We start from the raw sequence: 26,197 nt of genomic DNA on the forward strand, positions 1-26,197 counted from the left end.
GGGCGGGGGGCTGAGGTCAGGGGCTGAGGAGAGCGCGGGGTGGGGCCTCGAAGCTGTCTGGAAATCTGGGCGCTGATGGGAGGAGCAGGATGCGGAGGGAGCGGGCTCCGGAGGAAAACAGGCAGGCGCGGTCCACCAAGTAACAGCCTGAGGACTTGGCCCGCCCACCCCTACTTCCTACGGCAGGCTCCCCGGAACTGCTGCCTCAGTCCTCCAGCGCCTTCCCAATTCCCCTCCTCCCACAGTTCCCCCAGCTAGAAGGGCCAGAAGCCAACTCTCTATGGCTCCACCTCTTTCCTCAGCCATTACGTCACTCTGAGTGACGACACCACCCACCAATGAGCTCTCAGATTCTGGGGCGCTAAGGCGTCCCTCGCGATGGCAGCCCAGGGGACCGCAAGGTCTGGTTCTCACCGGCGAAATGACCTCTCTACTGGGTTTAGTTTAAGGAGTGTTTATGCTGGGGGGGCTCAATACTGACGCTTTTCTGCCTGTTCACACTCTGTAGGCTGTGGATTCACCCCCCCCCCCAAAAAAAACACCCTTCCTTGAAGCTGGATTAAAGAAGCTCTTACCCTACCAGTCGCGTAATATGCCTGATAGTCGCCATGGTGACTATCTGGGAGTCACCAATTACATCACTCTGATATATTCCCCGACCTTCCAACTCCGCAACTGCGGGCGGGGAAAGCAGTGAGGGGAGGGAGTGGTAGAAAGGGCGGGAATGGTGAGGAAAACATCCCCTCTCCTATATTCAGGCCCCAAAACTGGAATGCTATGAAATCTTCATATGGAAATCTGAATTCCACTAAATAAAATTGCTTTATAAATGTTCTCTTAACAGATATTGGTTATGTTCAGTAGTTTGTGTTTCTCAAATAACATTTAAAATGTATATTATAGTAGCTGTGCAATGACATTGGCACTGCAGGTTTGGGGGCACTTCAGTTCCTAGGATGGGGAACTGAGCCATCTTGGGAAAGTGAAAGATCTAAAAATGTACTCTATCCCCAGTTATCTCTACCCATCCATTTTATCTGGCTCTAGAAGGAAAACAAAATTTTGGTGGCTCTACTTTAACATGACAGGAAGGAATTGCTTTCACACGGAGAATACTTCTCTTAACGTGTGACTGACCACAGACCTTACTCATCTGGGCTGCACATTTGTAAGAATAAAAGATGGCGGTATATAAAATTTCATTTTTAAAAAAAATGTAGACTGCTTTTAATCCACAAAGCATTTTTTAGCTAATAACCAAATGGATCCACTGTTACATAGGCAAAACTTTTCAGTTTGGCCACTAGAGGGCCCTTTGTGCGTGTCTGATACCCAACTTTAGACGGAAAGGTTTCACTTCACGTTCTATGTTTACGAGAGTTAACAAAATCTACAAAGCTTTATAAAGTCTCTTTACCTTTCCTTCCCTGAAAATTCCCGATGGTAAATTTTGAACTCTAAAAGGTAGGTAGGTATAATTTTCACATTAATTTCATAAATTAATCACTGCACTATGATGTACATGTGCTTTTCTGCAAAAGATCATAAAAGATGCAAAAATATTCTTCTCAGTTCCCCGGGAGACATTTTATGCCGGGAAATATTCTTATTCATGCATTGTATTCATTTACAACCAGGCACAGTGAAAATCATTAAGTATTCATAAACCAGATGAACGATTCCAAGCCCAGTATTTGAAAGATGAGCTAGATTTTCTACCATGGCCATATGTCAGCAATCCCATTTTAAAAAGGGAAGGTTTAAGAATCTTTCTTATTGAAATCCATTGGTTCAAAACAATGTCTGCCTTCTCTTATCAGGCCTGGTGATTTTTTTGACTTTCAGGATAAGTGATTTATCATGTAATGAGTTTCTTAATATAATCTTCAGAAGACAAACAAAAATGTTTTTTTCTCCCTAATCTTGGTCCTGAGAATTGTGTTAGATTGCTTTCTTTTTAGAAAAAATTTAAAATTTTCTTTTCTTAAATTTATTTTTGGCTGCTTTGGGTCTTGTTTCTGCACGCAGGCTTTCTCTAGTTGTGACGAGCAGGGGCTACTCTTCGTTGTGATGTATGGGCTTCTCATTGTGGTGGCTTCTCTTGTTGCAGAGCATGGGCTCTATGCGCACAGGCTCAGTAGTTGTGGCACATGGGCTTAGTTGCTCCGCGGCATGTGGGATCTTCCCTGGCCAGGGCTCACACCTGTGTCCCCTGCATTGGCAGGCGGATTCTTAACCACTACACCACCAGGGAAGTCCCAGATTGCTTTCTTAATGAACTGTTTGCTCACTTTCTAAGAAGAATAGAAAACATGCTCTGAACCTCATAAGATGTTAGATGCTAAAAATGTAAATTATTATTTTAATGGCCATTTCCCTACGTACGGCTCCACATCAAATATTATTAACAATGTGTATGTTATGCAGGAAGAGACTATGCATTTACTTCACGTAAGTTTAATTTTAAACTCTTGTCAATACAGGAAGGTGGGAAAGAAGGATGAAGATAGAAAGGATCATAGGAAAGGAAAAAAAAAGACCAATTTAACCTCTCTTTCCAGGAGATAGAATCAAACATTTGAAATAAGCTCAGGTGATGTGGCCCCCTTTGGAGAAGACATTTAAAACAAAACTGTGCTTTTATTGATTCCTTTAACTTTTGGTACCACAAGCATATGAACCACACAAGCATAGATTTAGAAATAGTTAATGATTAACAGTAATGGGAATGCTTAATTCTGAATATCATCCTTAGCATTATTAACAGGGTTGTGTGTGTGTGTGTGTTTTAAACGAATGCAAAATTAGAAATCATGAAAATAATTGGTCTGTAGGAATCTTTTAATTTCCTGTTTAAGTGGTATTTAAAGATAAAGGTAGCAGGGATTGCCCGTAACGGTACCAAATAGATACAGCACTGTAACGTCGATGGAGAGTCTAAGGTCTAGTGCTGATATGACTTTATTATTCTCAGAACGGAGTATTGGTTTCCTCATCTGGTCGCTTCCTGTGTTTCCTTTGTACTTTCATGTCTGTGCTACGACGTTCTAAGTCATTATCACCAGGCCCCAGGAAATATCACCAAATCGGCCCACTCCTGCAAGAGGAGTTTACTGTGTCACGTACCTGGTACCTTCTATTGTTTCACATAAATTTCCTAGCATGGGGAGGGATATAGGGTTACAGAGAATCTTGACTCCCGCTTCGTCCTCTCATTCTTGCGTACGTGAGCTCTGTCTGGGACAAACGCCCTCATCCCTCAAAGCGCAGGTCTAGCCGCGAGCAGCGCAGGGCCCGGCACGTGACGGGCGGGGAGCCCGCCGGTCCCTCTGGGTTGGGGTGCGGAAGGCTCTGCCTTCCTTCCCCCTGTTACCCACAAGCCCCCGGGCCCGCGGGGCGAGAAGGAAGCAGGCGTGTGGGGCCCGGGGCCTGCCAGGGAGGCGTCCGAGGAGTCTGCCATCCGAGACTGTACCCCAAGGCTCCGGTCGGAAATCGCTGCCACACGCAGAGCCCGGTGGGACAGGGAGCTCCTCTGTGACAGCTGTCGGGCGGGAGACAACCAGGGTGGCACAGAAATCGCTGTCCCCTTTCCCGCTCATCTTAACCGGGCGCCCGTTTGTAGGGGATTTCTAAGGTCTAGGGAGGGCATCGCAGTGTCACCCCAAGCAGTTCCACCTGGTGATTGACATGTGCTGTTAGAAGCATCAAAGAACACGCACAAGCACACTTTCGCCTCCCAGGCCCAACCTCTATCCTGCCTTCTAGTTTTGTTTTGTTTTTCACTTTCCTCCGCGTCGTGCCTTTCTGTCTCTCTGCCTTTGTCGCCTGCGGTCTCACTTCTAGCCGAGACCCCGCCGGGCCGCTGGCGTTTCAGGCTCTCCCCCAGCCCCTCCTTTCCGCCCGCCGACTGGCTTCTTCCTCTTTTAGCCCACTGCGCCCCGAGCCCCGGACTGCATTTCCCGGCAGGCGCCGCGGCCAGCGGCCAATGAGCGGCTGAGGATTTGGCGGCGGCGGCGCCCCGAGAGTCGGGGTGGGGGGGGCTTTGTGCGCGGCGGCGGCGGCGGCGGCGGCGGTGGCGGTGCCTGTGGCGGCGGGAGCGGGCGGCGGCGGCGACCAAGACGGAGGTGGAGGCGGAGGAGGACTGTCCACTGGTCGCCGCGGAGAGGCGTGCGAGGCCGAGTCGAGCCCCGACGACGACCCTGCTGCCCCAGCCCGGCCGCCAGCCACGGGCTGGTCTCTGGCAGCTGCAGCTGCGCGGCGACCCCCATCCCTCCGGCTCCGCTGCCCACCCCACCGCCCGCAGTCTTCCTCCTCTTGCTGCGCGCCCGGCCCGGCCTGGCCGTGGCCCTCCTCGGTGCCGGCCGCCATGGCAGAGGCGTCCGGCGCGGGGGAAATCTAGCCCGGGGATTTCATGCGGCCTAGCTTGGTTCCGCCTCCTCCTCCCGCGGCCCCGGCGGCTGCCTGCACCCCAGCCCTACTCCGGGCCTCCGTGTGTCTCCTGTGATCGTACTGACACGGCCGGGGGGTTAGAATGGAACAAAGTGAAGGTAAAGTGAATGCGTGTGTGTGTGTGTGTGTTTGTGTGCGCGCGCGCTGGAAGGAAGCGCTGAGGTGGGGACGGCGAGGAGGGGGCGACCTAGGGATGGGACCCGGGTAGGGAGAGAGACCTTAGCAGGGATGGGAGGACTAGCGGGTGGCCTGAAAGGGTTCGAGGGGAGTCTAGAAGAATGAAGCAAGGCAGGGGATGTGGAGGGGATTGGGAGGTGGGGCAGGAGAGGTAGGATTGGGATAAGGGATGGAGTGGCGCTAAGCTGGGAATTGGGAGTAGAGGTGGGATGGGGGCGGGGATAAAGATGGAACGGGGGAGGGGCAGGGGGAGAGGAGAAGAGTTAGGTTTGGAGATTAGAGACCTGGGCGGACAGAGAAGTAGGCAGGTTTGGGGGTGGAGTATGGGAACTAGGAGGGTCTGGGGGAAGGAGAAAGAATTAGGTGGAGAGATGGGGCCTCAAGGGAGACACGAGGGAATGGAAGTGGAGGAAAAGGTGGATTAGGAAAAAGGGATGAGATGAGAAATGCTTGAGACAGGATGCAATAGGAAGATAGGAAATAGACTCAGGAACTGGGAGACCCAGGATCGGGCTCGGGAAGGAAATTAACTGAATGTTGAGAAGGATGAGAACTATGGACCAAGCGTCACAGAGTGGGAGGAAGAGAAGGGGAAGGGGGTTGTTAAAGTGTTAGGAAGGGAAAGCCTTTTGTTCCTATATTTGTGTGTATTCTGTGCCTTTTCTTTCAAGGCTAGATAATGGAGAAGCTAGTGTTATGGTGTTGTGAAATGGGGGGGTGTGGGTTTTACAGCTTTGAGGTGCTTTGAGGGAGGAGGAGGTGTGTTCGTGTAATGGTAGCAAGACAGAGAGAGACATGGCCATAATTTCATGGTTTTGGTGAGGAGTGAAGACTATTCAGATTTAAAGGGGGCAGGGGCAGCCATGTTTGCTGCCAGGCACTGCAGTGTAAATAAATTCCTTCTCTCCGACATCAGTATGAATCTGGAAGGGGCCAGTTCAGATCGTTAACCCCCTTTCTTTCTATTCATGAACTCTTCCCATACATCTTGGGGTCATTTAAAATTATTCATAACCACCAAAGGAGGTAGTAATGTTTTCCATCTTGTGTGTTTTGCTGCCCCCCCCTTCCCCTTTTCCTTCTGGTTGCGAACAAGGCATGCTAATGAACTGCGGTGTAAAATTTAACCCCTTTAATAAAGTTAAAACTATATTTTTTACTAGCTGAAGGAATCCTTACTACTCTTATTTCAAACATGATCATGAAAAGGCTTTTAAATATTGAAAATTCATTTGTTTCAGAAGCCTCGGAAGCAGTCAACATGTTTTCTGCAATTCTTTAAGTAAACAAGGAAATTGCCTCGGTTATTTTACTTGGACTTGTGCTCTCGGCAAAGCACTGTGTGAGGGGAGAGGAGGGGTAGGAAGGTCTGCTGTGGTACATTATCTGCTTGCTGTAGTTTGCGTGTTGGAAAATTAGAAATGTGTGTATTTTAAAATGGTGTTTCTGATGGCTCTTGCTTATAGGTGATGGGTGTGTTAAGAAGTGTTTTCTTTTTTAAAATAAACTCTCTTCCATCCTTTCTCTTTGCTTTCATACAATTGCCCGGTACAATCTCCAAATGTCAGTTCAGCACAGCGCAGTGATCTATGAAGCAGGCATGCAGAGCTCAGAGCGTCATTCAGGTGCCAGGATTTTTTGGTGGGAACTTCAGGTCACTCTCAGGAAAGCTACAGTAACTCTCAAATGTATTCAAGTGTACCTACTTATGTGATTTGAAATAGTTACTATTCTAAAGCTTTAAATACTAACAAACTTACAGTAGCTGAACTAAGTGGAGCCTGTTTTATTTTCATATTGAAAAGGATTAAATGTGTGTGACCTTTTGTTTTTGTTTTATTATTGTAATTGGGAGAATCCAAACTTTAATCCGTCATATTGGTATTGAAACTGTTCTCTAATACCAGGAAGGCCTGTTAAAATTGTAATATGATGGACTCAAACCAGTTGTGCTACATATTGATTTAATCTATCGTAATTCCTCATCCTTTCAAGTTGTTATATCGAATTTTAGGATGTGTTCTTGGTCTGCTGGAAAAATTAAATTGAATATTGTTGGAGTGTTACTGTGGGAGAGCACTTTTAGTATAGAGGTCAGATATACAACTTATTTTGATTTGATAATATTCAGCCTGAATTTTTAAAAATCTTATGAGAAAAAGTTCCACTCAAAAAATCCATTCAGTATGCTTTTTTGGGATTTATTTTTATGGAGATTTCATTTTTATATCTCTCACTTGATTGACATGTTATTTGTAAGTAATTTGTGAATGAACCATCAGTGCCATAAATAGGAAAATGAGAAATTGTTGTATATTAAAATAAGAAAAGACTCTTGAAAGCTTGAATTACTTTAAAAAAAAAAAGTTTATTCCTAGATATTCAGCATTTTGTAAAGATAAATGTCGCCTGCCCAGTTGTCATGAGTATTCTGGCTCCTGGCTAGGTATCCACATGTAATGAAGAAGGCTACTCTAGTTAGTTGATACTTAATTAAAGCCCAGACTGTGCTCTGATTACCATGTCCCTCATCAGCTCACCTGCTACCTGTGATAGCTTTTTTTTTTTTTTTAACTTTAAGTTAATAGACATGCCCTTTCTTATACTGATCAGATTGAATGATTTTGGGGTAAAGGGAATTGGTTGCCTTTGAGATTGGTCATCCTTGAATGAATTGTCAAAGTCTTTAGTCGGTTGTCTGATTCTAAAAGACACTCCATTTCTGGAATTTATAATAATATTTATAATAAGCCTAGTAATGGCTACTGATAGCTGTTGTCCTCTAACTGTGCTGCGCTAAATGTCTTACATGGATGATTTCCTTTCATCCTCTCAGCAGTTGTGCGAGGGCTAGTACTGTTAACTCCTTTTTTACAGATGGAGAGATTGAGGTTAAACACCTTCATAACACACAGATGGTAAACAGCAAAGCCAGTGTACGAACCCAGGTCTTTTCTAATTATAAAACCTGATCAGCAGACCTTTACTTTTATTTTCTTGTAAAGATTCATAAAAATAATACACGTTCATTATTTAATTTTTTTGAAGTATTATAAAAGACTATAAGAGGTTTAAAAAAAGGTTAACACTCTGTTCCCCACTGACAACCATTTTGAAGTTTCTTGGGTGTCCTAGAAAATTTCTGTACGTATGTACGTACATCTGTCTTAAAATACATACACATTCTATCACACAGTTTGCATTTTGCTTTTTTGTTTTAGTAGGCTACCTGGGACATCCTTTCAAACAAGCACATATGGACCTACAGCTTTCTTCTTTTTAAGGGTCATATAGTATTCCATTGTTTGAAATATTGATTAATATTAACATTAAGTTGTTAACAAGTTTTTGCTATTACAAGTAATGTAGCGGGGCCTGAATTAAGTCCCTAACAGCCTATTTAAATAGAAGAGATATAGTCCAACTACTTTATTTTACAAGAGAAATCACTGAGACCAGAAAAGTTAAGTCCAAGGCTTTGGTGAAAAACCTGTCACTTGACTCTTTATACCACATCACATTACTTTATTATTGTGGAAGTATTTGTGCATTCTGTGAAAGCTCAAGGTGAGGGGGAATACTCAAGGTTAGGCATGGTTAGTATAATGAGCACAAGGGGATTAAGTTGCAGTGAGGTAAAGGCTCTTCTCTTTTTCCATACTTTGCTCACCATGTTGTACATACAGCATTTATACAAAATAATTTTACATGCATAAATGAGTCTTGTCCAGGTATCTTGAAGTTTGTAATTTGGGTAATGAAGTGGTTTTGGCAGAATTTTTCCTGTTTTAACAAAATTATCAATGAAATAAAAAAATAAAAGGTCTATCATGGTCCTGGAAAAGAACTTGGAAAGAATACCTAATTGAAAACAAGTTTTAAAAAAATCTTAGGCATCACTGATTATTTTTAATTATTTTTTACTATCAAGAAGAAAATTCATAACCGTGGATACATTCATTGAATTCCTTTAAAACAAAAAGTGTGTTTTAGACACTTAAAAAATTAAAATCATTAAAGCTTTAAAAAGGTTTAGAATTTGGTATCTATCCATAAAATCTATTTTGGTTTATTGCTGTTTTTAGTTTTACTAAAAAAAAATAGGAGTCTATTATTTTTTGAAAGAGCAACTAAGATGATTTATTCATGTGTTAATAAATAACATGTCCAACATTTGAGTTTTTTTTTTGCGGTACGCGGGCCTCTCACTGTTTGTGGCCTCTCCCATTGCGGAGCACAGGCTCCGGACGCACAGGCTCAGCGGCCATAGCTCACGGGCCTAGCCGCTCCACGGCATGTGGGATCTTCCCGGACCAGGGCACGAACCCGTGTCCCCTGCATCGGCAGGCAGACGCTCAACCACTGCGCCACCAGGGAAGCCCGCATTTGAGTTTTTAAATGAATGGTGAGCTTTATTTCTGCAGGCTAATCTTTTAATAAATATAAATAAAGATAAATTTAAGAAACTGATTATACTACGACTACCTAACACATTTTTTAAATACTCAGAGGTTTTTCATTTTGTTTTTATTGTTGACCTTACTAAGTACTTAATAAGTACTTTTAAACACTTATGTATTATGTTGTGCTAGTACAGGGTGGCATGAAAAGAAGGAAAAAGGCATATTTAAAATTTTGTGATTTAGAGAATGTTCAGTTTTTACTAGATAGATGTTTTGTTACTTCTAAAGTACATCGCTTATTGACAAAATTTTGCATTTGAAAAGCTCTTTGATAAATGGTTCTTGGCTTATTCTTAAATTTTAAATGTGAATCTGTGTTATCATTGATCTACAATGAGAATTCTTTTTTCTACTCTGATCCCTCTTTCATCTAGATTTAGAACTATATTGAGAGAGTGAATAGGAAAATTTTACAAATTTATGTTCATATAGTTTCCATTTTAACCATATACATATATGAATATTATCTAATAATACTTTATTTTACGTGATATCTTCTGAGGTGTTGGATAGAATTCCAGCACAATAACTTGTGTGTGTGTGTGAAGTTGGAAAGCACAATAATTATTTAACTCAATTTAAATAAGTAGCTATTTTAAATTTAAGAAGTGTGTGGCTTCCTGGGATTTTGTGGGTAAAATAAAATTTAGTTTATCAAATTTATTTGAGATTCAAAAGATTAGGAAGTCTCATGTGGAGGCTTGCCTACTGGCATTTTGGCTGTAGCCAAGATGGTATTGTGTCTAGTGAGTCTTGTGTTACTCACATCTCTTAGCTGTGGAGTCTTAAGAAAGCTGTACATAAAAAACAAACAAGCAAAGACTTTTTAAAGTGCATTTTAAAGACTTTTGTAAAACATGACATATAAAGATAAAAGCGTAAAACCTAAATGTACGGTATAAACAAATAATTAGAAAACAAACATCATGTAGTCACCACCCAGGTAATCTGCCCTGTAAGAAAAGCTGCAGAGACAGTCTCATTGGTTTAAGTGGTATTGTCTTGGTGGTAGTTGGACTTGAGGGATAACACTGTGCTGAAAAGAAAGCTGAAAAATTAATAACCATGAGGAGTCAGCACAGGTAAAAACTGAATCGCCAGTTTTTATTTGTTGTTATCAAAAGGGTTATCTAGGCAATTAAAAAAAGTTTCCTAACATTTAGTGTAGTCATTTAGTCATTTGAAATCTTGGTGCTTTACTAATGAATGTGAAACAAAAAGTAATGCTGAATCCTACAAGAATCATGCCATGTTGCATAAAGCTGTTTCTTCAGAATTCATCTCTGATGCAGTTTTTGGTAGGATTCAGTGACTACTGGTTTTAGATTTATGTGCAGACTCTAACAATGGCTTTTGCTTAGGTAATGTCAGATTTGCCTGTATCTGTGCCTGATACCTAACTTAAGTATCTTATTTACAAAAACTAGTTTGACTCTCTTGCTTTCACATTAATGTAACCATTAGAAAAAGTATTAACCTGAACAGTGGCAATCTATGTTGACTCTTCCATCCTTGGTGCCTCTTGATTCTTACCTTGTCTGCATCTTGGCTAGGTGAACCAGATTTCTTTTTTAACTGGAGAAACCTACTTTAATATGCTTCCCTGACTTTCTAGACATATTTTCTTATGTGTATGGAAAGGTTAAATGTTGACTTTGGAGGATTTTGATAGCAGAAAACAGTTGAATTTTTTTGAGAATTTAAAAAAATTGTATTATTTATTTATTCGTTCATTTTTGGCTGCGTTGGGTCTTCATTGCTGTGCGCGGGCTTTCTCTTGTTGTGGAGAGCGGGGGCTACTCTTCGTTGTGGTGCATGGGCTTCTTATTGCGGTGGCTTCTCTTGTTGCGGAGCACGGGCTCTAGGCGCGCGGGCTTCAGTAGTTGTGGCTCGCAGGCTCTAGAGCGCAGGCTAAGTAGTTATGACGCATGGGCTTAGTTGCTCCGTGGCATGTGAGATCTTCCCGGACCAGGGCTCGAACCCGTGTCCCCTGCATTGGCAGGTGGATTCTTAACCACCACGCCACCAGGGAAGTCCCAAAGTTAAATTATTTTTCCCCTCTGACTACCTGATGAATACAGACTATTTGCATAAAACTCTGCAATGTGGACTTTAAGAAGGACATTTTAATAACACATCTGCATACATAAATTAAAGCCTTTATTTGGCTATTATAATTTTGTTACTTGAAGCTGTCTGTGTTTTTCTTGATCTCTGCCGGATCCAAATACATTGCAATATGGTATTTCATATTTGATTGTGGTGAGAAACTTCATGCTATGCTTCACCTAAAATTCCAATAGAATGTTGTTCTTTTTTATTCTGGGTGAAGGTTAAATACATCCCTTGCTATTTTTTTCTCCTGCAAGGATGAGAAATAATTATTTTAAATCTTGAAATGACTGTATATGTTGAGTTTTTCTAGATGTGGAAACACACATAATTTAATGTAATGGTTTTTTAAGCCTAAAGTAGGTAATTTGGCTTTGTATATGAAGTAGGGTTAATATACTTTTGGTCATCTCATGCTTTCTGTGTTGTTATCACCTGTACAATTTAGCCTTGATCATTAGAATTTATTTTATTGTGTCATAGAATTAGGGTGTTGAGGTTAAGGTCTTAATTAAGGTATTACACCCATATGCATATAGGTCCACACACACAGTACCCCTAAGAAATGCTGATAGCCCTATTAGGTTTTTTCTTATAGAATCTTTTTTTTAATTTAATTTATTTTTATACAGCAGGTTCTTATTAATCTATTTCATACATATTAGTGTATACATGTCATTCCCAATCTCCCAATTCATCCCACCACCACCACTACCCCCAGCACTATTAGTTTTTAATTTTTAATGGAAAATTTGTACTTTCCAAAGTGGCTGGTAGTTTTAAAATAACATTTATTATGTTTAAGTTACGAAAGGGTTGTTTACTGTAGAGAAATTGAGCACCAGTAAGATATAAAGAAGGTTAAAATCACCTGAAATCCTACCAACTGGAAACAACTACAGTTAACATTTTGTTCTGTATCTTTCCAGTGTTTTTCTTATGCATACCTGTATTTTTTTTTTACAAATTGGAATAGTATATAATATTATTTTATAACCTGCTTTATTGTGAAATAAATTTTTTTGAGAATGTGATTTTTTAAACTGATATATAATTTCATTGTATGGTTGTGCCATATCTATTTACTATTATTCTGTTGATGGCGTTTTAGGCAGTTTGCAATTTTTAGATAAAATTTGATGAACATTCTTACATATTTAAAAAGTTGTATGACTGTAATGATTTGATTACAATAAATTCCTAAAAGTAGAATTACTTAACAGGTCTGAACATTACAAAAGTTTTTGACACATATTTCCAATATTTTCTCCAGAAAGGTTTTTTTTAATAACAGTTTCGTTGAGAAGTAATTCACGTACCGTACAAGTTACCCATTTAAAATGTACAATGCAGTGGTTTTTCGTATATTCATAGAATCGTGCACCATCACCACTGTCGATTTTAGAACGTGTCCAGCAAGGTTTGAACCAGTTTAAACTCCTAGCAATATCAGAAAGGCTTTGTTTTAAAAAACTGCATTTACTTGTGGTTTTTAAAGTGTAGTACAGGTATACAAGAACGCAGCAGCTTGTGTGATACATTTTTTCTTTATAATTCCTATCACTTATTTTGAAAAATTTTATTTCCAGCCTTATTGAGTTGTAATTGATGATATATACTTTATATCAATTTATGGAGATTTTAAAAGTCATCTATGAAAACAAGATGCTCATATTCTTGTGTTAAGAAAACATGACATAAAGTTTAAGCTTATAAAACAAAGGATGTGGTAGATTTTTTGAATTATAAAAGTATCTTTCTGTTCAGTCACGATGCCTTTATTGAGAAAGCGTTGTATGTGGTTTAAAATACCTTTCTTTTGGGCTTCTCTGGTGGTGCAGTGGTTGGGAGTCCGCCTGCCGATGCAGGGGACGCGGGTTCGTGCCCCGGTCCGGGAGGATCCCGCATGCCGCGGAGCGGCTGGGCCCGTGAGCCATGGCCGCTGGGCCTGCGCGTCCAGAGCCTGTGCTCCGCAATGGGAGAGGCCACAACAGTGAGATGCCCGCGTACCGCAAAAAAATAAAATAAAATAAAATAAAATACCTTTCTTTTCATTCAAATTTTATTCAGAAACACCTTATATTAGGAAATGTCTATGGAAAGTATGCTATACCTATGTAGTTAACTATAGCAAACTTATTGTATAAAATGTATGGCTTTCTATTTATTGAGAGGTTTGCTTTGCTGTAACTGACCTTCACCCTGAAAGTTGTTCTGTTTGCTTTAAGCCATTTAACAAAACTTTTTTTTTTTTAACTCGATGGGCAGTGGAGTGTAGGGCAAGTGTCAGGGAGACCCGAGTTCTTATTCCCACCGTACCTCTACCACTGGGGCTCAGTATTCTTACCTTTGAATTGGAGATGAAAATGACTACTTTTTGCAATTATAGGGATCTAAACTAGAAGTGTTAGAGTGTGCCTAGAACTGGACCAGGCATGTAGCTGATAATAAATGACTTTTTTAAAAATATAAGAATAATAGCATATGCAAAATGAGTTAGTCTTTAGTCGAATGTTTCATCGATGAAGATGTGAATCAGTTGGCCTAAACTCACTTTTATAGAAGTTAAAAGTTGAATGTTAGTTAGTGCTTGAGCAGAATCTTTGCGTGGGTTATATGGGTGTTTCTCAGTTGGTAAAGAGAATTCATGCTGTTACAAGTAGGAACATGAAGTTAATTTTCCAGTCCAAATTTACTTCCACTGTTGTTATTACAAAAGCATGATGGCTATAGCTTCACCAACGCTTCATGTTCTGATTAAGCAAATAGGTGATAATGTAAAATTTGAATATAGTATGAAGTTCCTTATGTTCTTTTATTATTTTAAAAATGAAATGTTGAATATAATTGAACCTAAAATACTAAAGTGATAAACCTGATGAACCAAAAAAAAAAAAAAAAAGAGAAGAAAAACCTCTGGTCTTTATAGGAAAAATAAACTTAGTAAATTATCATTTTAGATATTATGATAAATTAATTGCTTAGTACTTTAAAAACTACATTATAATTTCTGTGATACCTTGCCTTGATATGGTAAAAGAAAGTAAAATTTGAACAATCTCAAACCTGTTTTCTGTAATTTAAAAATTTGTTAGGGAAAGAGGAAGGAAAATATGTGGATGAACTTGTTAGTTTACTAGATTTCATAGTGAATGGAATGAGATGACTGATATAAGTTACTTAGTTTGTCATAAATTTCACTGTGAGCCAGTCCCTTGATGTAAGGGATTGGAAAATAATTTTTTTTTTTTTTTTTGCGGTATGCGGGCCTCTCACTGTTGTGGCCTCTCCCGTTGCGGAGCACAGGCTCCAGACGCGCAGGCTCAGCGGCCATGGCTCACGGGCCCAGCCGCTCTGCAGCATGTGGGATCTTCCCGGAACGGGGCACGAACCCGTGTCTCCTGCATCGGCAGGCAGACTCTCAACCACTGTGCCACCAGGGAAGCCCGGAAAATAATTTAATGGGAATTTTCTTCCAGTCATAATACCATGTCTGTTGTTGCCGGGTGTGGTCAAGAACAAAGTGAAGACTTCGAGGTTAAACCAAATAGATAAGGGAAATTGCATGTTTTATTAGTAAGTTTTGTATTGGTACAAGGCAGTTCAATAAGTAATGTGGTTTAGTCAGGAAAAAAAAAAGAACTACAAAGCAACCTAAAATGTTGTGTAACTTAATAGAATCATAGTCAAATGAAAATTGTGTGACTGTATTTAGTGACAGGGTTTTTTTTGGTGTTTAATTGTGTTTCATTTCACATAGGTCACTCCCTTATACAGGATATTTTCATGTCCTTGACCATCATCTTTCTCTTAACACAATTTTAGTGGAAAATTATTAAGTGAAAATTTCAGAATATATTTGGGGTGATGATACTGGAGTTAAACAGATTATGGAGTAGTACCGTATGTTTTAACAATAGTATTACTCTATTACTAGTGGTATAAACTAAGGAAAATTAAAAATGATAAGAAAAGGTGCTACTTCTCTAATACACCTTGATTACTTAGAGTATTTTGTAGAAAGAAATATGGTGGTCATGCTCTACCCCCTAAAATCTTATTTAGGCAAATAGGTGTTGGTTGTGAATTTCAAATAATTGTTTGCTATTGCAAATAATGAACATCTTTAAATAATGTTAAGAGGGTAGGTAAGACATTAAAGTTAATTTTTAAAATCGCATATGTTCTTGTCAGAATGCAAATCCAACCCCTACATTTATGTACTGGTGACTAGGAGGAATCACAGCTCACTTTCCCATTGTTTGGGGTCATTTCAGGTGATTGGATCACCTGATTTAACCTCTATTATGGGCTATAAACAGAAGCCCAAATATGTCTATCTCTTCAGAGAGGTAGGCTCACAGCTAAAACTCAAGACTCATGACTGCAAGACCAATGTCAGAGCGCATTTTTCCTTGTCCCCGATTTATCTTACTCTTATTTTATTCTTGCATATGTGTCTGCTAAATTTCCTCATATGTGATTTCTGTCTAGTTATACGGTACTATTCACCAATTTCTTTAAAAAGTTTATAATTAACCTTATTTTTATAAGCTTTCTTAGGATGTTTTTGTTTGGGTCAAATTTGAGAAATGATTTACATCAGCACTGACCAAGAGAATTTTCTGCAGTGATGGAAATACCCTGTGTCTGTGCTGTCCTGTATAGTAGCCACCCACCATGTGTGGATTTTGAACACTTGAAACGTGGCTAGTGTACTTCAGAACTGAATTTTTAATTTAATTTTAATTTGTTTACAATTCAGTAGCCACGTGTGATTAGCACAGATTTAGATATTATTAGTGAAGGGAAAGAATTAAGTAGAAGTGGACATTTTCACATTCTTTGCTCTTGTGATTACTTTTGTTGTGTTTTTGTGGGGTTGGGACTTTAAAATCTCATTTTTCCAAATGCTTACTCTCTTAGATAATGAATAAATCCATTCACAGGAAACAACTTAGTAATAGTTATTTGATTATTGTTTTAAAATATACAAATTTTAAATATTTTTAAAATATTTAAGAGAGGCCCGGTACGCAAGCCTCTCACTGTTGTGGCCTCTCCCGTTGCGGAGCACAGGCTCCGGACGCGCAGGTTCAGCGGCCATGGCTCATGGGCCCAGCCGCTCCGCAGCATGTGGGATCTTCCTGGACCGGGGCACGAACCCGTGTCCCCTGCATCGGCAGGCGGACTCTCAACCACTGCGCCACCAGGGAAGCCCTTTTTTTAAAATATAAAAGTATTTTTAAAAACTCTTTTAATCAATGCAGTTATTAACAGACTATGTACTGCTGACCAACAAAATGATTTCATTTCAGTAGTACTTTAGAGTAGTTATGGTTAAATAATGTGGAAATCTTAAACTTTTTATATTACTTGGAATACTTGACTGTTATTTAAATATTTTTACTATAACCTCAGAAGCCTCTGAAACAAAGAGAACTTGAAAGGAAATAAAAGATATGTCTGATGATCACCTCTTCACGTGTCTTCCTCTAATCTTTCTATATGACTAGTTCCTGGTTTGGATTCCATTAGTCCTTTTTATAACAATCCAGACCCCCAGTCACTGTGTCCTATTACCCTGTTTTATAGAAGCTTATCGTTTTCTGAAATTTTCATGTTTATTGCTGTATGAGATCAGAATCATATTTCCTTTGATTTCCCAGGATCTAGAATAGGGCCTGGTACATAGTTGGTGTTCAGTAATGAACCATGTCACAAACAAAACAAAAAAAGGACTTTGTGAGGAATTAGATATATATCTGGAATAACAAACCACTTAGAGTCTGGGAATAGGCAAGGTGAGGCCCGGCTTTTGATTATCTTGGTGGTGTTGATATGGGTAATTTACAGCAATTAGTTTAGAATGAGTCTGTATAGAAACATTTCTGTGGGAACTTTTACTTTAAAAATAGACAAACTTTTGTCCAGGCATGCACATATGTACTAAATAAATCCTCTCCACAGAAAACATCATAGAGTTGGGGCCTCCCTGGTGGCGCAGTGGTTAAGAATCCACCTGCCAATGCAGGGGACATGGGTTCGAACCCTGGTCCGGGAAGATCCCACATGTCGTGGAGCAACTAAGCCCGTGCGCCACAACTACTGACCCTGCGCTCTAGAGCCAGCGAGCCACAACTACTGAGCCCACGTGCCACAACTACCGAAGCCCACATGACTAGAGCCCGTGTTCTGCAACAAGAGAAGCCACCGCAATGAGAAGCCCGCGCACCGCAATGAAGAGTAGCTCTCGCTCGCCACAACTAGAGAAAGCCCACGCGCAGCAACAGAGAGCCAACGCAGCCAAAAATAAATAAATAAATTTATTTAAAAAATCATAGAGTTGACAAAATGGAAAAACAAGTGAGAAAATATTGCCATCATTGGTTTTTTTTTTTTTTTTTTTTTTCCATCATCGGTTTTTGAGTATTCAGCCTCATTTCGTAACCTTTTAGAGATTAAGGGATTTACTCGAAGTCATTTATTTGTATGCCATTGGTCAGAACAGAGAGAACTGCCAAATCCTAGTTTTCCAGTGTGTTGTTTTGACTTGTCATCTATGAATGGACATCACTGTGTAGCAGACATAGGCACTTTACCTGATAAAAGCGGTATTTAACTGATAGTGGTTTGAGTTATCTGTGAGTAGTCAGAGATCAAATGTTCTCATGCAGTAAATTAGGTCATTTAATTTCTGATATTTAAATGCCAACATGATAAGTGTGGAAAGGGTTTTATTTTTACTCATCTATTCCTATACATAGTCTTAAATAGTTAATGTTTTGAGATATGAATCAGTCTTTTTATTTAGGGAACTTATACATTATTCACCTTTACAAAATAAACTTCCAGTTAGAGGTTATTCATTATAAAAAATGTTGACTCAGTAGAGTTCTTTGGGATGGCTGCAAGGGGCTTTTCTTTATTAACTGTGGCTATTATATGTTTAAATTAACAGACTTTAAAAAGTGGTTCTTAACCATAGTGCTGTCTTTACTACTGCGAGTTTTCTCCACACCCACCACATATTTTTGTGAAAATCAGCCACAGAATCCAGTGTGGCCCAGAGATTTTAGTTGTCAGAAATGGAAAGATACAGTAAGTATTTTAGTAATAAAAGGACCCATAACGTTATTGTGTCATGCGTGGTGTTGGCTTTGCTGCCACATCGCTGTTTGTATCACATCTCCAACTAGAATGAAAGTTAACTCCAGAGCATAGAAAGCAGGAGTGACTGCCAACAAAACGGGAAGAAATCACGTACTTCTCTTCTGCAGCGTAAAAGGTGACAGCAGCGTCCTCTGAGCAATTGCAGGCTGATGGCTTTCCTGGCTGTCCAGGGACAGGTTGTAGGCCATATTAGCATATTTGTAGCCATAGATAGGACTATTCATGTTGTCATGGGGTAAGACCTTTAAAAGTGCTCTTTCTGGGGCTTCCCTGGTGACACGGTGGTTGAGAGTCCGCCTGCCGATGCAGAGGACACGGGTTCGTGCCCCGGTCTGGGAAGATCCCACATGCCGCGGAGCGGCTGGGCCCGTGAGCCATGGCCGCTGAGCCTGCGCGTCCGGAGCCTGTGCTCTGCAACGGGAGAGGCCACAACAGTGAGAGGCCCGTGTACGGCAAAAAAAAAAAAAAAAAAGTGCTCTTTCTGTTTCACGTTCCCCACAGCAAGGGAGTGTTTAGAAATGCTGTCAGAGAAGACTCTATATTAGTTTCCTTTTGCCTCTCTAACAAATGATGTCAAACTTAGTGGCTTAAACACAGCAAAATTTTAAACAATACAAATTTATTATCTTATAGTTCTGGATGTTATAAGGCCAACATGGGTCTCTCTGGGCTAAGATCTAGGTATGAGCAGGGCTGCATCCCTTCTGGAGGTTCTCGAGGAGAATCTGTTCCCTGCCTTTTCCACCTTCTGTAGGTGCCTGCGTTCCCTGGCTTATGGTCCCCTTCCTCTTATATTCAAAGCCAGCGCAGAGCATCTTCAGATCTCTCTCTGACTCTTCTCCATCCCTTTTTCTCTTGTAAGTATCCTAGTGATTATACTGGGCCCACCTGGATAATCCAGAATAATCTCTCCATTGTAAGATCCTTGACTTAATCAGATCTGCAAAGTCCCTTTTGTCACATCAGGTAACATGTTCACGGGTTCTAGGGATTAGGATGTGGGTATTTGGTGGGGGGTCATTATTCTGTCTGTCACAGCCTCTTTACAAGTTGAAGATGCTGGCTTTGTTAATTGTAGGGATGTTTTCTGAAGCAGTAATGGTTGCCTTTCTGAATTAATACAGACATGACAGAAAAGTGGTTCAGTGGTCAGTGACAGTGTAGCATGTGGTAAAGGGTGCAGGCCATGAAGCAAGACTGCCTGGATTTGACTCCTGGCTCTACCCCTTACTTTATGTGTGACCTTGGACAGGCCACCTAACCTGTCTGTCTTTCAGTTTCCTCATCTGTAAAATGGAGATACTAGTATCCATTCTGCAGGAGTTTTCTGACGATTAAATGAGATAATACTTGTAAAGCACTTGGAACATCACATTGTAAGTCCTCAGTAAATTATATTATTTTACTTGAAGCATGTTTAAAGTATTTTTTGTTTGAAATTTTAGAGAGATTCTTATACAGATTAAAATCTGGATCTATTCTGAGTTGTTGCAGGTTCTTTTGTTTAACCTTTTGAATACTCAGAAATATGGCATATTCAGGAAAACATCTGTGTGTATTAGTCATTGAAAAATAGGATAGAAGCCGAATAAATATGAGCATTTTCTTGATTTATAATTAATGAATTGATTTTTTCTTTTGAAGAGACATATTAACATTTTTATATGTTCATTATAGAATCTACAGAGAAGTAAAAGGCAAAGCAAAAGAGAACAGACTATAGTAAGCATTTCCATTTTCGTGAACATCCTTTTAGGGCAGTAGTTCTCAACCCTAGGGCAATTTTGCCCTCCAGGGAACATTTGGCAATGTCTAGAGACATCCTTTATTATTACTGGCAGGTGGTACTACTGGCATCTAGTGCGTAGAGGCCAGGATGCTGCTAAATATCTTTTTTTTTTTTTTTTTTTTTTTTTTTTTTTTGTGGTACGCGGGCCTCTCACTGTTGTGGCCTCTCCCGTAGCGGAGCACAGGCCCTGGACGCTCAGGCTCAGCGGCCATGGCTCACGGGCCCAGCCGCTCTGCGGCATGTGGGATCCTCCCGGACCGGGGCACGAACCCGTGTCCCCTGCATCGGCAGGCGGACTCCCAACCACTGCGCCACCAGGGAGGCCTGCTGCTAAACATCTTGAATGCTCATGACAGCCTTTCTCAACAAGTGTTAGTAGTGCCAGGGTTCAAAAACGTTGTTTAAGAGTGCGAACTCATTGATAAGTATGTTGCCTTCTTAGTCTGATTCTCAGTCATATATTTGAGTTTTGGATCACTTTGTGATCAGTGGGTTATGTAAAGTCCAGATACTAAAAACCAAATTTGATTTGGTAACTCGTATCTGGCTCTTGGGAAATGTTAGTAATTTTAGAGATTAGTATAACAACACAGAGATTTGATGAGGTCCACACTGAAATTATCTGCATAATTTTAGATTATGGAGTTGAAGTCCTGTTACAGCATATACTAATGCTGTGATTTGGGGCTGTACTTTTGACTGTAGTTTGAGAGCCAAAACACATTTTCTTCTGTCTTCATTACTTGGACGGAAATGAACATTCAGTAAAATAGTGGTTCTAATTTCCGCTTGTCTTTTCTGCCATTCCTGTATTCATTTAACAGCCTTTTTCATTCCCTTACGGTACTGGGGGATTAGGGTTACAGCAGTGAGCAAAACATAAAAGTACCCAGTACCTTTGCTAGAAGTGAAGTAGTTTTGTTTTGTTGGCTGGTTGGTTTTTCCATGACCAAAGAGGCACTGCTACCCTTTGCTTTGGAAATTAAAGGTAAATATGAACTTCAGAAATCTGAACACATTTGGCAATTCTCTGAATGCTGAAGTTACTCAAAGTTGCCTCAAATACAGGTTGGCATTCTAATATAAGCTGATTTTGTGTTTAGTACAGGTTTTGTATTAGGCTATAAATGATTCAAAAAAGGGAAGTCATTTTATTAGAAACTCATTAGAGTTTTATATTCTTCTTATCATGTGTTATGCTCAACAGTGATAATGTTGTGACAGTTTCTCTTAATCCCATTAGTAATGATTGCAGTTTTTATACACTGAGCGAAAGACAGAGCTTCATTTCATAATATAACTACTGTTTTGGAAAATATGAACCCTAATATGTTAATAGTTTAAATGTGTTTTTTTTTTTTTTTTTTGACCACACCTTGCAGCACGTGGGACCTTAATTCTCTAACCAGGGATCGAACCCATGCCCCCTGCATTGGAAGGCGGAGTCTTAACCACTGAACCACTAGGGAAGTCCCTACGTTAATAGTTTATGTATGCCTGTAGAATTATTAGATTCATGGTAGTGAGCTTCGAATTAAATATGGTTATGTAAATACATTTCTTGTCAGCCAGTGACTCTTTTTTTGTGATGTGTTTATACTCTGAATTTCCAGCACTTAATAAAATATCTTCTACTCTAATTCTGATGAAAAGGTTACTTGATAAAATATATAGTCAGATTACATACTAAACTTTTGAAAAAGTTTAAAAATAATAGGGGGAAGTTTCATTTTGTTCTTTTTCCTCTTAGTGACCTGATTACCTGCTGCTTGTTTGGTTTTGTGCAGCTACTTCCCAGCTTTATTCGTGATCTTTTTACGAGGGAAAAAGTAAATCTGTACAGTCAGTTCTAAATGCATGCTGCTAACAAACACCTGTGGTATTTCAGTAACTAGTTACTTAACAATTATGAGCTCATGTTAAAATACTCACATTGTTAATCTAATCCTATGGCTCCTTACTGCAATACTCCTTTCTGTTTGTGATCAGTCTGTTTATTGATAATGTGCTAGCCACTGTAGTTGGCTGGGTTTCAGAGATGAAGCAGTCCCATGTCCTCATCATAAACTTCCAGTTTTGCCATATTCTCTGGCATGTAAGTTGTTTTTATACCCCTGAATTATGTAGTGTGCTTTCATCAAATTCTTGTAATTTGGTTTTGCAACATATCAAGAAATATATAATCTAGATCATTTAGAAGATGTGAAACTAAGAAGCCAAGGAAGTTCTTAACCATTTTAGGTGATGGTTAATATAGGTCTTTGTAAAGGAGTTCCCCTCCCTTCCACAGGTTAGGACTTTTTGTTTCCTATACTTGGAAATGTCTCAGGTCCCCTGCATCCTCTCTCTGTCTCACATCCCCCAGCTCCTCAACCTTGGATGTTTTCCTTTGTCATCCAGGGCACTTGTCCCTTCTGTCCACAGGGACTCTGTCTTGCTCATCTTTTATCTCTAGTACTTAGGACTAAACATAATACAGGCACTCGATGTGAAATGAATAAATGTGTATTACTGAGCCTCATCTCCAGCACATTCCCTTTGTTGCTTTTCTCTCTCCGGTAATAATGCAACTGTATAATTCCAGGAACCATGTCTGAATTTTCATCTCTATGACTTTAGTGCTTAGTGTGATGTCTGGCATGTAGTAGGTGCTCAATAAATATGTGCTTTATTAGAGGAGCCTGTATAGGTTGGGGTGGGGACAACCTGGCTGTAACTTTTGGTCTCCTTCCCATTGTAGTAGCAGCAGAATGGGAAGGAAGGAGGAGCTGGCATGAACCTCCGCCCAACATTGTCTCAGCCTACAGAGGGCAATTAACAGACAGCAGCTGGTATCCAGAATGGATGTAATCAAGTATTTTATTCTTATTTCTTACACAGATGTTTTGAGATCATGTTCGCTTACACGCACACACACACGCGTCATTTAGGTCAAGATGGTCCTCTGTGATATATTAGTGCTGTGGTAGAGTATAGGTAGGATGCTATCAGGGACTTCAGAGGGTGGGTGAGGAGTGGTCCGGGAAAGCTTCTTGGAGTATTTTAACACATCTGTACAAAAGCTAAGTGGTTGATGAGAGAGGAAATGATAGAATGGTGGAAGGCAAAGTGGGAAAGCAGAAACAGGAGGAGGGGAGGCTGGACAGGTAGGCAGGGGCCAAATCAAGAGAGACCTTTTGCTTTGAGGAGTTTATCCTAAGGCATGGAGAGCCATGGGAGGTTATTAAATTTGGGGGTGGCGGGGTGGGGGGAAACGGTTGTTTTCTTTTTAAGAACTGTCAGTGGTAGAGAGGGTAGATTGGAGGTGGACAACTCTGAAAGCAGGAAGAGCAGTTTGAAGTTGTTACTCTAATTCAGATGAGATGATAAGGCACAGCCAGTGAACATAGCAAGAACTGAGGAAAGTTGGCAGAAGGTTGGAGGGCAGAACCCAGCTTTGGTTTAATGCATTGCAGTCTGGAGAATTGCCCTCTCACTTGTTTGTGTGATCTTGTGGTATACAGTTTTTTAAAAAAATATTGTTGCTTTTATTCATCAATGTGTTTTTTACTGTTTATGTATTGTTTAAGAAATCCTTCCCCACCTTGAGTTCATAATGATCTACTTCCGTTTTATGTTTTTGTTTTTCCTTAAAAATTTTTTAAGTTTTACTTTTTATATCTGGTCTTTAATCCACCTGGAGCTGCTGTATTATATGGTGAGGATCTAATTTTTTTTCTATATGGATAAACAGTTGTCCCAGTACCATTCTTTAAATATTCTATCCTTTCTTCACTCATCTGCAGTGATTCTTCTGTTACATGCCAAATTCCCATATCGAGTTGGGTCTGTGTCTCGGATCTTAGTCTGTTTCATTGTCTGTCTCTTTGCCAGTACCTCACCTTTTAATTGCTGTAGCTTAATAAGTGTAGAGCTTTTTATTTTTTTAATTTTATTTATTTATTTATTTTTGCGGTATGTGGGCCTCTCACTGTTGTGGTCTCTCCCGTTGCAGAGCACAGGCTCTAGACGCGCAGGCTCAACGGCCATGGCACATGGGCCCAGCCGCTCCGTGGCATGTGGGATCTTCCCGGACCGGGGCACGAACCCGTGTCCCCTGCATCGGCAGGCAGACTCTCAACCACTGCGCCGCCGGGGAAGCCCATATTTTAAGTACAGTGTACATGTGTGTTGAAACCAGTAAATCTTTGTATAGGTATTGTAGACTTCATTGTTGAGAAACATACACAAATACTTTCTTGATTTCTTCTAGACATTCCTTTTTTTTTTGAGATACAGTTCGCCTTTTTAAACGGTACAGTTCTGCAGTTTTTATTATATTCACAAGGTTGTGCAACCAGCCACTAATTCCAGAACATTTTCATCACCCAAAAAGAGATCCCATATCCACTAGCAGTTAGCTTCCATTCCTTCCTCCTCGCAGCCCCTGGCAGCCACTGCTCTGCTTTCTGTGTCTATGGATTTGCCTGTTCTGGACATTTCATATAAATGGAATAATACAATATGTAGCTTTTTGTGACAGCATTCTTATTTAAATTGAGTAAAATTAATAGATTACAGGGCATTCTGTAGGAATACTACTGTGTCTTTGAGAAAGTAGGACAACAGCCACTATGGAGAACAGTGTGTACGTTCCTCAAAAAACTACAAATAGAACTACCATATGACCCAGCAATCCCACTACTGGGCATATACCCTGAGAAAACCATAATTCAAAAAGAGTCATGTACCAAAATGTTCATTGCAGCACTATTTACAATAGCCAGGACATGGAAGCAACCGAAGCGTCCATCGACAAATGAATGGATAAAGAAGATGTGGCACATATATACAATGGAATATTACTCAGCCATAAAAAGGAATGAAACTGAGTTATTTGTAGTGACGTGGATGGGCCTAGAGACTGTCATACAGAGTGAAGTAAGTCAGAAAGAGAAAAACAAATACTGTATGCTAACACATATATATGGAATCTAAAAAAGCAAAAAAAAGGTCATGAAGAACCTAGGGGCAAGACAGGAATAAAGACACAGACCTACTAGAGAATGGACTTGAGGACATGGGGAGGGGGAAGGGTAAGCTGGGACAAAGTGAGAGAGTGGCATGGACATATATACACTACCAAATGTAAAACTGATAGCTAGTAGGAAGCAGCTGCATAGCACAGGGAGATCAGCTCGGTGCTTTGTGACCACCTAGAGGGGTGGGATGGGAAGGGTGGGAGGGAGGGAGATGCAAGAGGGAGGAGATATGGGAACATATGTATATGTATAACTGATTAACTTTGTTATAAAGCAGAAACTAACATACCATTGTAAAGCAATTATACTCCAATAAAGATGTTAAAAAAAAGAAAAAAAGTAGGACAAAAATACTGTACCTGAGTAGGGAGCAAGAAGAGAAAACCTCACCAGTATTTATTTCTGTTTTGTTTTTATTTAAGCATCATACTCATATTTTATTTCTTCATTTATTGAAGAGAGTGGCCAATCTTATGCCTTTGCTTAGTTGTTTAATGAATAAATGTCATGTAACAAATCCTATTCTAGAAAGGTATCTTCTATTGATACATCTTGAGTTTATTAGATATAGATGGAGTAAAACTACTTTGATTTGGGTGCGTGTTGTCAGTAATTGTATAAAAATGACATGATTCCCTTTGTATCTTGGTGGATAAATGAGTAAAATCACATGACGATATAAAGGGAATATATTCTCTCTTGAATTGTTTATTTTTTAAACCAAGCATATTTTCCACTTTAACCCAGAAATTAGTCAGCAGCTTAGAGTTCATTTTAAAAGGCTACCTCAGGGGCTTCCCTGGTGGCGCAGTGGTTGAGAGTCCACCTGCCGATGCAGGAGACACGGGTTCATGCCCCAGTCCGGGAGGATCCCACATGCCGCGGAACGGCTGGGCCCGTGAGCCATGGCCGCTGAGCCTGCACGTCTGGAGCCTGTGCTCCACAACGGGAGAAGCCACAGCAGTGAGAGGCCCGCGTACCGCCAAAAAAAAAAAAAAAGGCTCCCCTGGAAA

The 26,197-nt window shown here is 40.3% G+C and overlaps 1 protein-coding gene across 8 annotated transcripts in view; it reads left to right on the forward strand.

Annotated features, from left to right (window-relative positions):
* Positions 1-3,428: 3,428 nt before the first annotated feature.
* NSD3 (nuclear receptor binding SET domain protein 3) overlaps positions 3,429-26,197 on the forward strand; it is a 106,106-nt gene continuing 83,337 nt past the window's right edge. For 7 of the 8 annotated variants that reach the window (XR_003005926.1, XM_024765154.1, XM_024765156.1 and 4 more), the window contains exon 1: positions 4,439-4,547. The gene's annotated coding sequence lies outside the window, so the exon portion shown is untranslated. Of the gene's footprint in view, positions 3,515-4,438; positions 4,548-26,197 lie in introns of those variants that run through there. The other variant, XM_024765155.1, reaches the window with a different exon arrangement.

This window comes from Neophocaena asiaeorientalis, unplaced genomic scaffold, assembly GCF_003031525.2.
Source record: "Neophocaena asiaeorientalis asiaeorientalis breed wild unplaced genomic scaffold, Neophocaena_asiaeorientalis_V1.1 scaffold14, whole genome shotgun sequence".
Classification (NCBI taxonomy): domain Eukaryota; kingdom Metazoa; phylum Chordata; class Mammalia; order Artiodactyla; family Phocoenidae; genus Neophocaena; species Neophocaena asiaeorientalis.